We start from the raw sequence: 12,971 nt of genomic DNA on the forward strand, positions 1-12,971 counted from the left end.
TGTACTTTTTCGGCTTTAAGTCGATTTAAGAAAGTGATTAAAGTTGGAGTTGTGCTCAATAATCATGTTTAAAAAGTATTAAGAGTGAGACTGGTCAATCTGACAACTTCCATTGACTTTACATAAACCTTTTGGCACAGTCAGCAGGTTTTGAGTATTGCAGGCTGTATTTGTTCCGTTTCTCATTGTTATCACTTTGTTTAACAATTTCTGTATGGCTACACTGTTGAATACTCATGTCTCATTTTCGTTCATGCTATCACTGCAGTAGCTGTCTGTGTCTGTGTTTACACTTTGTCAACCAAGGAGTTACAGCAGCCGGATCAGATATCGAGTTTGAGACGAATTACACTAGTGCCTCGGTAAGTACCGATTAAAATTTCATCATCAGTGAGCTTGCTGTGGAATGAGCAAGTTTACCGTCCAGATAATTGGTAAAACCATTGTAAATATATGTTGTTGGGGCGGTGTAATATCGCTATGGAAATATCGCCGTCGGCTTATAGTTCGCTCGTACGATTAAATTTAAATATAAGTACGAAAAATACTGTATGAGACTAAAGCGAGAACGCCAATAAACGAATTTCCGATCACATTCAAAACGCTTTGGACAATCAACGATTCATGCAATGAAGCTAAAGTTTGGCCAAGATAACTATCTGTCACTACGGAAAATTGACTCTTTTTGTATTTCGATACACATTTTTTCCATTCCTGGTTCTGGTTGACAAAATCCGCACATCTCCAGATGGTAATGATTAAAACGAAACATGGAAATCAATGATTGTTTCCATGCCATGTGATTTGTACATTCAACCATAGCTTATTACACTTACCAAAGTCGCAAATATCACCAGCAGTCTGTTCTCTTGATCACGACTCAATGCACAAAATCATCGGTGTGCATAAATTTCGTTCGGTGTTCCTGTGCCAGTGCCATCTTTGTGCCTTTCACACTTTTTCGAAAAACAAGCAGTACAAGGAAATATTGAAACACAAAATGAAGATGAACATTCCAGTCTGGGTCGATACAACAAACCACGGTCCCTCGAGGGACCGTGAACAAACTAGCAAACCCAACAATAGCACTGGTCTACTAGGCAAATGGTTATGTTTACAAACAGACTGGCTTTTCATTCGCTGTCGTTTGCGCATGGGCATATCCATGTCGAATTGGGTCACCCTGTGTTTGACTTTGGTGATTGGGTCACCATGTTTTTGGAATGCTCGGGAGTGGGACGTGGAGGGGGTCAGAGCGTTTTTGAATCAAGGCACCTACTTGCAAAAAAGTGCATTGCACTAGCCAAGGATTGCGTTATTCATTTGCAGTTTTCGGCGCGACCTGCTAGCGTAACTTTAATACATCGGAGAGATATAACACAAAAATCTGGATGTTTGCAAATTGAAAGTCTGTTTTGCAAAGCGTAGTAATAATTATTAAACCTGCCATTTATGTCCAAAGGATGACAAAAACCCGATATTTCACTGTTTTCTCTATGACAATTCAGTATGAGAAAGGAAAGTGCGCTAATATTTCACAATATATTGATAATATGACACAGTATTTGAGAAAGAGAAAATTACAAGATTTTTTCCATCTCATTCACGCAACTATTTTTCTTCTTGTCACAGGTTTGCAAATAAAAGGTGTTTTACAATGAGTAAAATGATAGTTGACAAAAGGAAGTACTTTGTTATCATTAGCTGTGCTATTATGGCTTTAGCGGTGAAAGTAAAGGTACTCTCAGACACTGTGCACATCGGATTTGGCCACAAATAATAAAGAGAGCTTCTCGAGGGGGATGTAATTGGAACAATACAAAAAATAACCATTTCCTTTGCTCCTGTCTATTGTTTTAGTAAAGGCTTGATTGTTCTTTGTAAATACTTTCCTTCATGACGTTTCTGAACCTGTTGTTAAAAAGGTAAAAAGGAAAGCCATAATTAATATTCAATACCTTGAAAGCTTGTTCAAGGACAACTATTAAAGTATGGTTTCAGAGAACTACAATAATGCGTTGTCGCTGAAAATAAAATGTTTATAATACCTAAATTATCATGAAGAAACACAGTCAAAGTTAGTTCTCTTTTAAGCTAGAGTAGCCATAATTTATGACAATGTAACTTCTTCGATATTTTTGATCGTAATATCAACCACAGTATCATGTACTCTCTGAACCTTTTCACTCTCATTTCCTCTGTAGAGATCCACCATTATGGTGAAAGGGTTAAAGCAAAGGAACATTGCAATGCCCAGTGTTAAGCCTGTTTAATGTGTAGGCAAAAAGGGAATTTTTAGCCTGGGTCAAAATTCATGTATGGGCATTTCATACAGCTTAAATGATACTGATCATTTGACCTACATGTCTATTTTTATGCATTTGCATAGTATGTTGGCAAACTATAGTCTGGGAATTTCTGTCGTTGATATACGGAATAAAAATCATGAAAAATTGTCTTAAGATACAGTTAATTGTCCTTAGATTAATCAAGTACACTAATATCAATAATCAAGAGTACATAAATACACCGATTTAACGAGTTTTGTATTGGAAAATATTATTCATAGTTTTCTCAAAGACCACCGTGTATAGTGAATCAACATTTCGGTGAAATTCAAAAATCAAATTTCTTGCACAAACATCTATTTGTATCCACCCTAGTCTATCAAGTACATTAATATCAATAATCAAGAGTCCATAAATACACAAATTTAGCTAGTTTTGTATTTAAAAGAAATTATTCACAGTTTCCTCATAGACTACAGTATATGGTAGATCAAACAACATTTCGGTGACATTCCGAAGTCAATTTTATTTTCCATAACTCCATACAGACCTATTAGTAATTTAAAAGTAAATTAAAGTTTACTTTTACGAGAAGCTCTTCCACTTCATAATCTATCGAACTGTATAACAAATCCTTCTCTGCTTCCTGGTCTGAGGACAGTGACACCCCCCCGGGACCACTGTTACCAACACTCCGAGTACCAAAATTTCGACCCTTTTGGTAGTCTGACCTGCAGTAACGGCGTTATTCATTTTGATAGATTTAGCATGAAATGTTAGTGATAAGCTCATTTGTGTCTCCTCAGCACACATGGAATACTTTTTCCGCAGACGTAATGGTTTTAGTAGCTGTTGAGGTGACGTCATATGACCTTAACCTCAACATAAACAAGAGCAAGGCACTTCAGTCGATATATCGCTTATCATGTAAAACAGTCATCTGTTTGTTCCATCTTTAAATTCTTTAGCGATCTTTATGTGTATTCTTAGTTTTGTGTCCTGTTGTGCGAGGTCTCGGCATAATAAATTATCTAATAGCAAATGCTTTAGTTGAGTCTGACGTCTCAATGCCGGCACACAATGTAGAGCTGCATGGCCTTATGTAATTGTCAGAACAACTAAACTCCCTGCAAAAATTTCATGTTATGGAAAATGCCTCCAAAGTAAACCTAAGTAAGTTCATCAGACAGTTGAAAATTTCTTCTTTCGTTTATTTTGGTCGAAACTCATAGGTAGCCTCTGCTAGGTCAGCAGTTTTCGATGTCCCAGCGAATCTACACTTGCTCTGGTATGAAATCGTCATGTTATTGTATGCAAGTCGGTCATCACGAATGACTCTCGAAATCCTTGGTACCAAAACTATTTGCCTTTCAACGCAATGGTTGCCATCCCGCGCTGTTCGCATAAGTGATACAATTGCTTGCGGTGCTATTACTCCGATTAGGGGTAAGTTTTCGTCATTTGAGGTGACAGGTAAAGTGTAGTTAACGAACATACAAATCAATTTCATGCTGGTTACATCTGTACCTAAAATTGACAGAAATCAGAGTATTTAATCAGATATACAGGCATAATTTGACATTTCCGTAAAACTTGTAGTTTCTGTATTAGCCAGGATGCCACAGCCACTGATACATTTCTACGTTGTGTCCTGCTTAGTTCCTTGATGTTTACCCCTTCATATTTGATAACATCTGAGTTTTCAAAGCCGACGTTTCAGTGAAACAGAATTAACAAACCAAATTTAAGACAAATGTAAGCTTAATCTGGAAATGGATAATAAATACCCTCTTGGCATGTTCCCATTATACTGTGTAAAAGGGGACTTTTCGATCAACTTAAACTTGAATGTTCTTTACTCAGTAGAAACCTCACGTAATAGGACATCGATCACAGGTCAAGAGTGGAAAGTGGCCGCAAGCCATTCCTCTCCTGGTAGATCAAACTTTGACGCACGACCAAACAGTCCTTGGAATGGTTTCATTCAGATTATACTCTTGTCCACGGTTAGCTAGCTCTTTATGTACACAAATAGTATTCGACAAAATACTACCTAAACATATAATAAAAGGAGAGTGAACTATTTCATTACTTGTTTCATAGCACATTGGGAAACCCCGTGTACACTATGTACAGTAAACACAGCATTCATGAATCTGTCTTTCAGATTGCAATCAACACGCCGTCGGGAAATCCCGGTGCATTTACAATTTCATTGGGCGTTTTGAATCAATCCTTGCTCGAATGCATTTTGGCTGTCTTGAAGTCCTATAAAACACCTACACACGTAGACCACATCGAAGTGTTTAGACATCGCAGTGTCGTGATGGCGTCATATGGTCTGAAACTCAACGATAGCAACGGACCTCAGTTATGGTCTATACCTTTATAATCCAAATAAAAACGGTTGATTTGGATCCTTTTCATCTCTATTTTTAGATTTGTGTCCTGTTGTGTGAGGTCACGGTATCGTAACTTCCACAATAACAAATAAAGGAGTTGAACTTTGAAGTCTCTCGATGCTCTCAGTGCAGTTTTAGTTGAAAAGCTGAACTCCCTGCGAAATAATTGCGTGACACAGGTATAATCGGACGTGAGTGAGGGTAGTCGGTAAGTTTTAAAGACGGCATACCTGTCAAAGCGAACTCTACTCAGGTAGAGTCCAGCCATTACAGTATTCTATATTTTAAGTAGGTCACCGCTAGAGACTGTCGAAACTCTAACCTTTCGATGCGATTTTATCGATCGCGAATTGTTTGCGTGTGAGACCCAGTATGCAGTACACTACGTACGGAGTCATTACTCCGATAAGTATAAGTTACGTTCCTACATTGGCACCTTATCAAACCAAACAGAGCTTAAACAGCATCAAGTACAACTCTGTGAGTCGCCTGTCATAAGCCTCGTGGTGCATGGCTGCGTCAGCAAGGACGGCCCGAGGACGTAATAGTGCTTTGACTCAGGTGTTTACACCATACTTGCGAAGTATACACTGCAATCTGCCTTTGGATATTTGCACGTGAGACGGGAAACTCCAGGGTGCCTTTCTCCGACATGTCTGCATCTCTCTCTCTCTCTCTCTCTCTCTCTCTCTCTCTCTCTCTCTCTCTCTCTCTCTCTCTCTCTCTTTCATTTAAAGATGTGAAAGACAATATTCCGCATTTTTAAAATCTACTTTTAATGACAAACAATATTCTTATTCAAATTTTAAAGATCAATCTCAGTTGAATTATTTACGACATATTGTAGTGCTAAAATATTCAAGTCTTAACATTTCAATAATTTGAATCTGTAACAGTATTCAAGAAAAGGTTAAGCAATACAAGCCGTCACTAAGAAAGTGATTGTTGATTGTTTCCTGAGAGCGTATACCAGGAAATAAAGTTATACTCCTGAATCAACGCCAGACATGTTCATGGACGCGTTGACTGCATACTCCATTCCATCCACCTTTCAGTTAATATTCAATCTGTGAAGATATTGAAAGATCAGTGCAGTTAAACAAGGAAATGTGATGTCTGTTAGAGCTCTTAATTAATTTGTTCTTTGAGTAAAACAGCAAAAAACGGTCTCAGACCAACACTCTATCTGCATCCACAAAAGTTGTAATATAAGCTAAAGGAGTACTGCCGGTCACAATCGTAGATAATGTAAAACTTACGTTCATTGACGCTGTGTGCTCTCGAAGTCCTCTACAATGTTGACCAAGGGAATGCGATTCATGGTTCTGAATAGATTTTTTAAGAACTGCAAGTTGCCAACGGATATGAATCCAGATTCGAAAAGTTTGTTGAAGACATCGGCCGGGTCGTCCAATTTCATCATGTCCCGCTTTGAAATCTGCTGACCGGTCAGAAGGTAGCGCATGGTACGTTCATCTTCCACACCAAGTTTACCATTGAGGTCATTAAACAACCTCTTCAGAGGACCTATTGTCGACGGCTGTGGGACCTCTTCCGGTGAAGACTGGCGCTCATAGTCCTCGATGTATTGAGAGATAAGTGGTGTTCGCTTTATGTTGGTTAACAGTTCCTTCAGAAAGGTTAAATTGTTCTCTGAAATAAATCCTCCATCGGTTAGTTTTCCGAAGATCTCCATCGGTGTTTCCAAGTTGTCCATGTCACGTTTAGAAATTTGGTTTCCTCCTACAAGTTGACGCATTGTTTTATAGTCGTCTTGTCCAAGATTTTGGTTGAGATTGTGAAGCAAAGTTCTAAATCGACTGATACGTGTCTCCGCCATGTTGTTCAGCTTCACGTACCGAAAGAAGGAACCTTACACTACATGAAGACTAAAAAACAACCTGTATTCTTGCTCGTTTTTTTTGTTTCGGTTTCACAAGCCTCGAGCATGCGCAGCTTATACATTTTTTGCACACATTAAGAGATGACACAATCATTTATAATTGATGTGAAAGCAATATTTAAGGTGACGAGTGAAGCGTAGTTCACGGACATGCAAATCAATTTCTGTACCTGTACTTACAAATAACAGAAATCAAATTGTTGAGTCAGAAAAACAAGACACAATTTGACATTTCAATAAGACTTGTAGGTTTTGTATTAACCAGGATGCCAAAGGCACTAGTAACATAATAGGTTGTGTTCTGCTGTGCTCCTTGGTGTTTACCCCTTCTTATTTGATTACATCTAAGTTTTTAAAGTCGTCGTTGCAGTGAAACAGAATTAACAATGCAAATTTAAAACAAATATAAGCTTCCTGTGAAAGCGGATTGTATCCTCTTGCTATGTTCTTATTGTACGGTATAAACTGAGACCTTTCGCTGAGTTCAAACCGTATTTAAATAACTCCTTACAAACCTCACACAACAGGACACCGATTACAGTGCAACAGCGGAAACTAGCTGCTGACATCAAAACAGGCGTCTCCATTCAACATTAAGTCTCTTCAGCGTAAGGTCAGTTAAGTGGCTTATTCCTGTTTTATTGTTGTTGTATTTTGTCACTTGACAGTCTGGTCCCCTGACCCATTTCTACCGTTGGCTGCGCTGCTTACGAAAATAGTCTCCCTATTTTCGTGAGAAGCTCAGCCAGCTGTAGAAATGGAGTAGGGGACCAGACTAGTCAGTTGAATGGCCGTTCCTCTCCTTGTCGCTAAAACTTTGACCGCCGACCCAACGGTCATTAAAAATTCTGTCATTCAGGTGACGCTCTTGTCGCCGGTAAGCTTGCTCTTTTTGAACACAAATGTTAAGGGGAAAATACTTCCTAAACTTACGATAAAAGGAGACTGAACTACTTTACCACTTGTTTCATAGCACATGGGGTAACTCCTTGGTACATATGGCTACTCAACACCGCGATCGTGTTTCTATCGTTTAGATTCCAATAAACACGTCACCGGAAAATCCCGGTACATTGTTTCTCTCCTTTATGATTTTCATGCAGCGTTTTCAATCTCTCCATGTTCCGATGCATTTTGCTGTTTTGAGTACCCAATACACAGAGACACGAAGACTTAGTCTACATTAAAGTATCCAGATAATACAGAGTGTCCATGTCTTTTGAGGAAATCTTTGATGTTAAAATGTATTAAAACCGTGAGCGTGTGAACATGACCCCTGCTCCCCTTGTAAGGGAGCGTTCAGTTATTATGGCCGGGGGTGGGCCGGCAAATTCCAGGGGGGTCACCTCAAATTTGAAAACTGCAAAGGGGGGGTGGGGGTCATGTGTTTTTCAAACAGCTCAGAGGGGGGTCACTTAATTTTCATAAGTATCCGTCCCGTCAAAAAGCAGTTTCAGTGTTCATAAATATTCTGGGAGATAAAAATGATTCGTTGCATGATTTCATTCTCTGCAGTTATTCACCTGTAAATCTGAACAAAAGTATAATTATCTGTCACATGAACATCTTGACTTGACAACTCTGAGGCTTGTCTTATTGTAAATCAAGCTCACTGAACTGAGGGCAATGAACAATTCCTATTACTTACATATTAGAGTTATAGCAAGTTTTGTCAGGGAAATTATTTAACAGTTACCTGTACTGAGACTACAAGTACCATATGACAAGTTAAATAATACTTTTAGGTGAAATTCCAATATCATAATTGTTGTCCACATCTGAACTTTTAAATACCCTATTTGAATCAAGTGCATTTGTATCAATTATCAAACATCTATAAAAGCACAAATTAATTTAGTTTAGCATTGTAAAAAATTATTCTTAGTTTTGTCATAGACTCCAATATATAGTGAATCAACATTTCGGTGAAATTCCAAAATCCAATTTCTTGCACACATATCAACCTTTAACCATCCTAGGCTAACTAAGTACTTTAAAATGAATTATCAAATGTCTCTAAATACACAGATTTTGATAGTTTTGTATTGGAAAAAATTATTCATATTTTCCTCATTGACTCCCATGTACAGTGAATCTACATTTTGGTATAATTCCAAAATCCAATTTCTGGCAAACACATCCATTTGTTACCACCCTAATCTAATCTAGTACACTGATATCAATAATCGAGAGTAAATACATTGGTTTACCTATTTTTGTATTGGAAAAAAATTATTCATACTTTCCTCTTAGACTCCCTAAATAGTGGATGAACATTTTCAGTGAAATTCCATCATTCCAGCTTTTGGCCATACAAATTTTGACGTGGGCACTATCCGGTCCAGGCCCTGAGAACCGGATAGTGCCCACGTTTATGAATATTCAGCGTGAACGAGGGCGATAAAACTACAAAGAATGCTTCGGATAAGGCTGGCAGGAACGCAAACAAATTATCTCGACTTTATCCCTAATTCTACACTTGGTTCTTCTAAGTATTTCTCTGCACTCCCACCAGGTCAGTCCACAACGACTGGATTGTCGGTAGTTAAGAACAGCGACAAAAATGACTACAAAACTGATGTTTTCTCCGTTGTTATGGACAAGGGTCCGTCATTCACAGGTGCAGAACATTTCGGCTAATGGGACATAACAATAAAACAAAAACTGACCAACTTCGTCTGTTTGTGAGCGCTAGCGTTCTAGGGGAAAAGAATTCGCTCAGCCCGTTCTTGAAACCGGTTGGTCAAAATTGGCTGTTCTGGCCTTTTTTGATCACCCCTCTGAAAATGCTTGGATAGTTGACTTGGAAAACAATTAACATTAAAAGTTTCATTAGCAATTAAGCCAAACACCGGAAAACTATCTCTGATTGGTCAAAAAGTGTTTAAAAGAGGTCGCAATTGCAGGAGAGCTATCAGTTTGGTCAGAATGCACAGATTGTACAGGTTTTGTACGTCGCGATTATGAGATAACATAAAATTTATAACTGATGCGGAAGCAATATTTTAGGTGAAAAGTAGAGTGTAGTTCACGCACATGCATATAAATTTCATACAGGTTTACACCTGTGTTCATAATCAACAGAAATAGTTTTTTAATCAGAACTACAAACATAATTTGACATATCAATAAAACTTGTATTGTCCGTATTAGCCTGGATAACACAGAGACTGATAGCATTTAAACTAGGTAGGTTGTGTCGTGTTCTTTGACATTTACCTATTCTTATTTGATAACATTTGGGTCTACAAAGCCGCCATTGAAGTAAAACAGAATTAATTGATAAATATAAATATGATCCACATTGAGTCATTTATTTTGGCCCAGAATTTCAAATGGATCAGAAGATTTTGCTCTATTCAAACTTCCGGTTGGAAGGAGATATTGTCACATTTTATGAGTGAAGTAGGAGGGAATTTCCTAATGTATTGTAATTTTGATGCGCACTGTATCAATACTCTTGAGATACATCCTTTTTACAAAGATATTTTTTTTTACAATGGTCAAATTTCACCAATTTTGAGCCGTCTCCTGAACAAATTGCCAACCAGGTTATTTGGAACAACCGGCACATTCTTATTGGCAAAAAAACCCCATATACTGTAAAGCACTTGTTGCAAAGGAATACATAGAGTTAGAGATTTATTAGATGACCAAGGAAATTTCCACACTAGAGACTACTGGAAAAACAAAATTTTAACGAGTTTACAAATCTTCAAGATTTATGGAATCATCAGCGCTATCCCTTTACAACCATTTTCAGTAATAGATAGCGAAGCCACTGCAGTGAACTGCAATAAAACTGCTCACACTAATTAGTTTCATCTGTAGCCAGCTGGCAAAGTCGACAACATTGTATGTCCCATGCAGACAGTTTGTCTGGGGAAGTTGAAATAAAAAAGATTTGTACATGGACCAGTGCATGGTAATATTACATTGTATCTTAATCTTGAACACAGGGTGCCAATCGTAAACTCTCATTTACAACCGGAGCCTCAGACAGAGCTAGTTGTGCCTTTGTAGAAGCAGACTTTTTGTCTGTATCAAGTAGCCTTGTTCAACACCAAAGTGGCCACGGCTACAGCTGAAACTAATTAGTGTAAGCAGTTTTATTGCAGTTCACTGCGGCAGCTTCGCTATCTAATACTGAAAATGGTTGTATCTTGGCGTTCAATGCTAAATACTGGGGATTTTGAGAAGTTAGAGAGAGACAATGTATATATTGATAACACTTGTGTGTCTCTGAATTCTTTAACGTCTAAACATTTGTACTGCAGGCTCGTCAATGAAATATCTCGACCACCTTCTTCCGAACCCAAAATTATGGCTAAATATAATTTGACAGAGGAAGACTGCAAATTGGTCTATTCATTGGCTTTCAGATGTTCACTTTCTTCAGACTTGCGTGCTTTCCAGTTTAAAATCATCCACAACTATTTGGCCACAAATGACAAACTCTTCAAGTGAAAAATAGTAGATTCCCCAAATTGTACTTTATGTGGCGAGCACGAAGAGACAATTTCTCATCTTTTCGTTTATTGTGTGAAGGCTCAGGATATTTGGACAAGTCTGCAAACTTACTGCGAGGCATTAAAGACGTACCTTGTAACAAGAAAAATATCATTATTGGCTTGTTAGAAAGTTGTAAACAGCCACTGAATCATTTGATTTTGCTTTTTAAACGGTATATCTACATATGTAAAGTTCAGAATAAACAACTTCCTATGCCGTTATGAAGTTCTATGTAAAACAAAACCGGCAGATAGAGTTCTATATTGCTGAAAAGAAAAACAAGCTCAATTTTCACTACAGAAAATGGGATAGCTTAAACCCATTGACTGATATGTAAAGATTCTCACTTCTTGTAAATTAAGTAAGCTTCACTAGATTCGTGTGCACACTTTTGTTTTTCTTTTGTTGCTTTGTTTAATATGGAAATAAAAACAAAGATAAAAAAGAAGTGATAATGCAAATGTAAAACAAATATAGTCTGGGAGTTGACTATATCCTCTAGGCACGTTCCTATTGTACGATATAAAGAGATACTTTTCGGTGAACTTTAAGTTTCTATTATAATTCCGTGTAAACCTCACACAACAGGACACCGATCACATGTCAGGAACGGAAACTAACTGCTGACTTCAAAAGATAAGCAATTATAACAGGCGTCTCTATTGAACATTAAATCTCTTCAGCCTATTCAGTCAAGTGGGTCACTCCTGTTTGTTTAAATTGTACTATGCCAGGTGATTGCTGCATGCAGTTCCCCTCCTTGTAGCTCACTTTTTGCGCCCACACCCAACGGTTATTAAAATGTGTTTCAAACAGATTACATCCTTGCTCTCGGTTACTTAGCTCCTTTTTTACACAAATACCACCTAGACTTATAACAAAAGGAGAGTGAACAATTTTACTACTTGCTTCATAGCAACTCCCCGGTACACGCACAGTCGCCTGTATTCCGCCATGCGCATATACGCGTACCATAGACGTGTATAAACGCCTGAGAGAAATATTATTAATTGCAATAAACACGCCATCGAAATATCCCGGTACATTGTACCTCTCCTTTATCATTTCCACTCGCATGTGGTGTTTTTCCACCACTTCCTGTTTAAATGAAGTTTTGCTGTTTTGAGGATATACAGTAATACAACTAAACATCAACACTACATGAACCTATCCAGACAGCACAAAGTGTTCATGCTTTTTTGCGAAAAAGTGTTAAAAACATTAGCGCCCCTTCCATTTGTAAGTTCATTTCCCATTGGAGTACGGAGACTAGACACTTAGCCGTGCGAAATTTTTTCGTAAGAAAGTAAGTGTTCTTGCTGGCATTGTAAACATACCTGCTGAATACAACTATAAGACCATTGGTCACCTTTTCCTTAAAGGTATACAGTCATCTGTAATCTAAATATTCCCATATATGGTTAAAGAGGCAATCCTTGGTATTCAAAATGTCCATGTAAGGGCGCTGATTTTAAAAAGCGGCTACCCTCTTAAAATCTGTGATTGGTTAGATTTTCTCTTTCCATGGTAACTGTGGCAAAATTGAAACATGTTACAGTATGATACCTTTAATGTGATATTTACAAAATCATTGTACTAGTGACACTCAATCGCCTTTTATATTTTCAAGCAGCTTCGGCCATAAATCTACACAGAATGATTGACTGTTTTATATATATATATTTAAAAAAAAAAAAAAAAAAAAAAAAAAAAAAAAAAAAAAAAAAAAAAAAAAATATATATATATATATATATATATATATATATATATATATATATATATACATGCAGCATGCATGCATGCATGCATGCATGCATGCATGCATGCATACATACATACATACATACATACATACATACATACAT

The 12,971-nt window shown here is 37.5% G+C and overlaps 1 long non-coding RNA gene across 1 annotated transcript; it reads right to left on the minus strand.

Annotated features, from left to right (window-relative positions):
• Positions 1 to 5,447: 5,447 nt before the first annotated feature.
• Positions 5,448 to 7,241, minus strand: LOC139114856 (uncharacterized). The gene is made up of 2 exons (XR_011547980.1): positions 5,950 to 7,241; positions 5,448 to 5,757 (listed from the first exon to the last, which is right to left on the minus strand). It is a non-coding gene; the product is annotated as an uncharacterized lncRNA (long non-coding RNA).
• Positions 7,242 to 12,971: the final 5,730 nt, after the last annotated feature.

Source organism: Ptychodera flava, chromosome 16 (genome assembly GCF_041260155.1).
Source record: "Ptychodera flava strain L36383 chromosome 16, AS_Pfla_20210202, whole genome shotgun sequence".
In the NCBI taxonomy this organism is placed as follows: domain Eukaryota; kingdom Metazoa; phylum Hemichordata; class Enteropneusta; family Ptychoderidae; genus Ptychodera; species Ptychodera flava.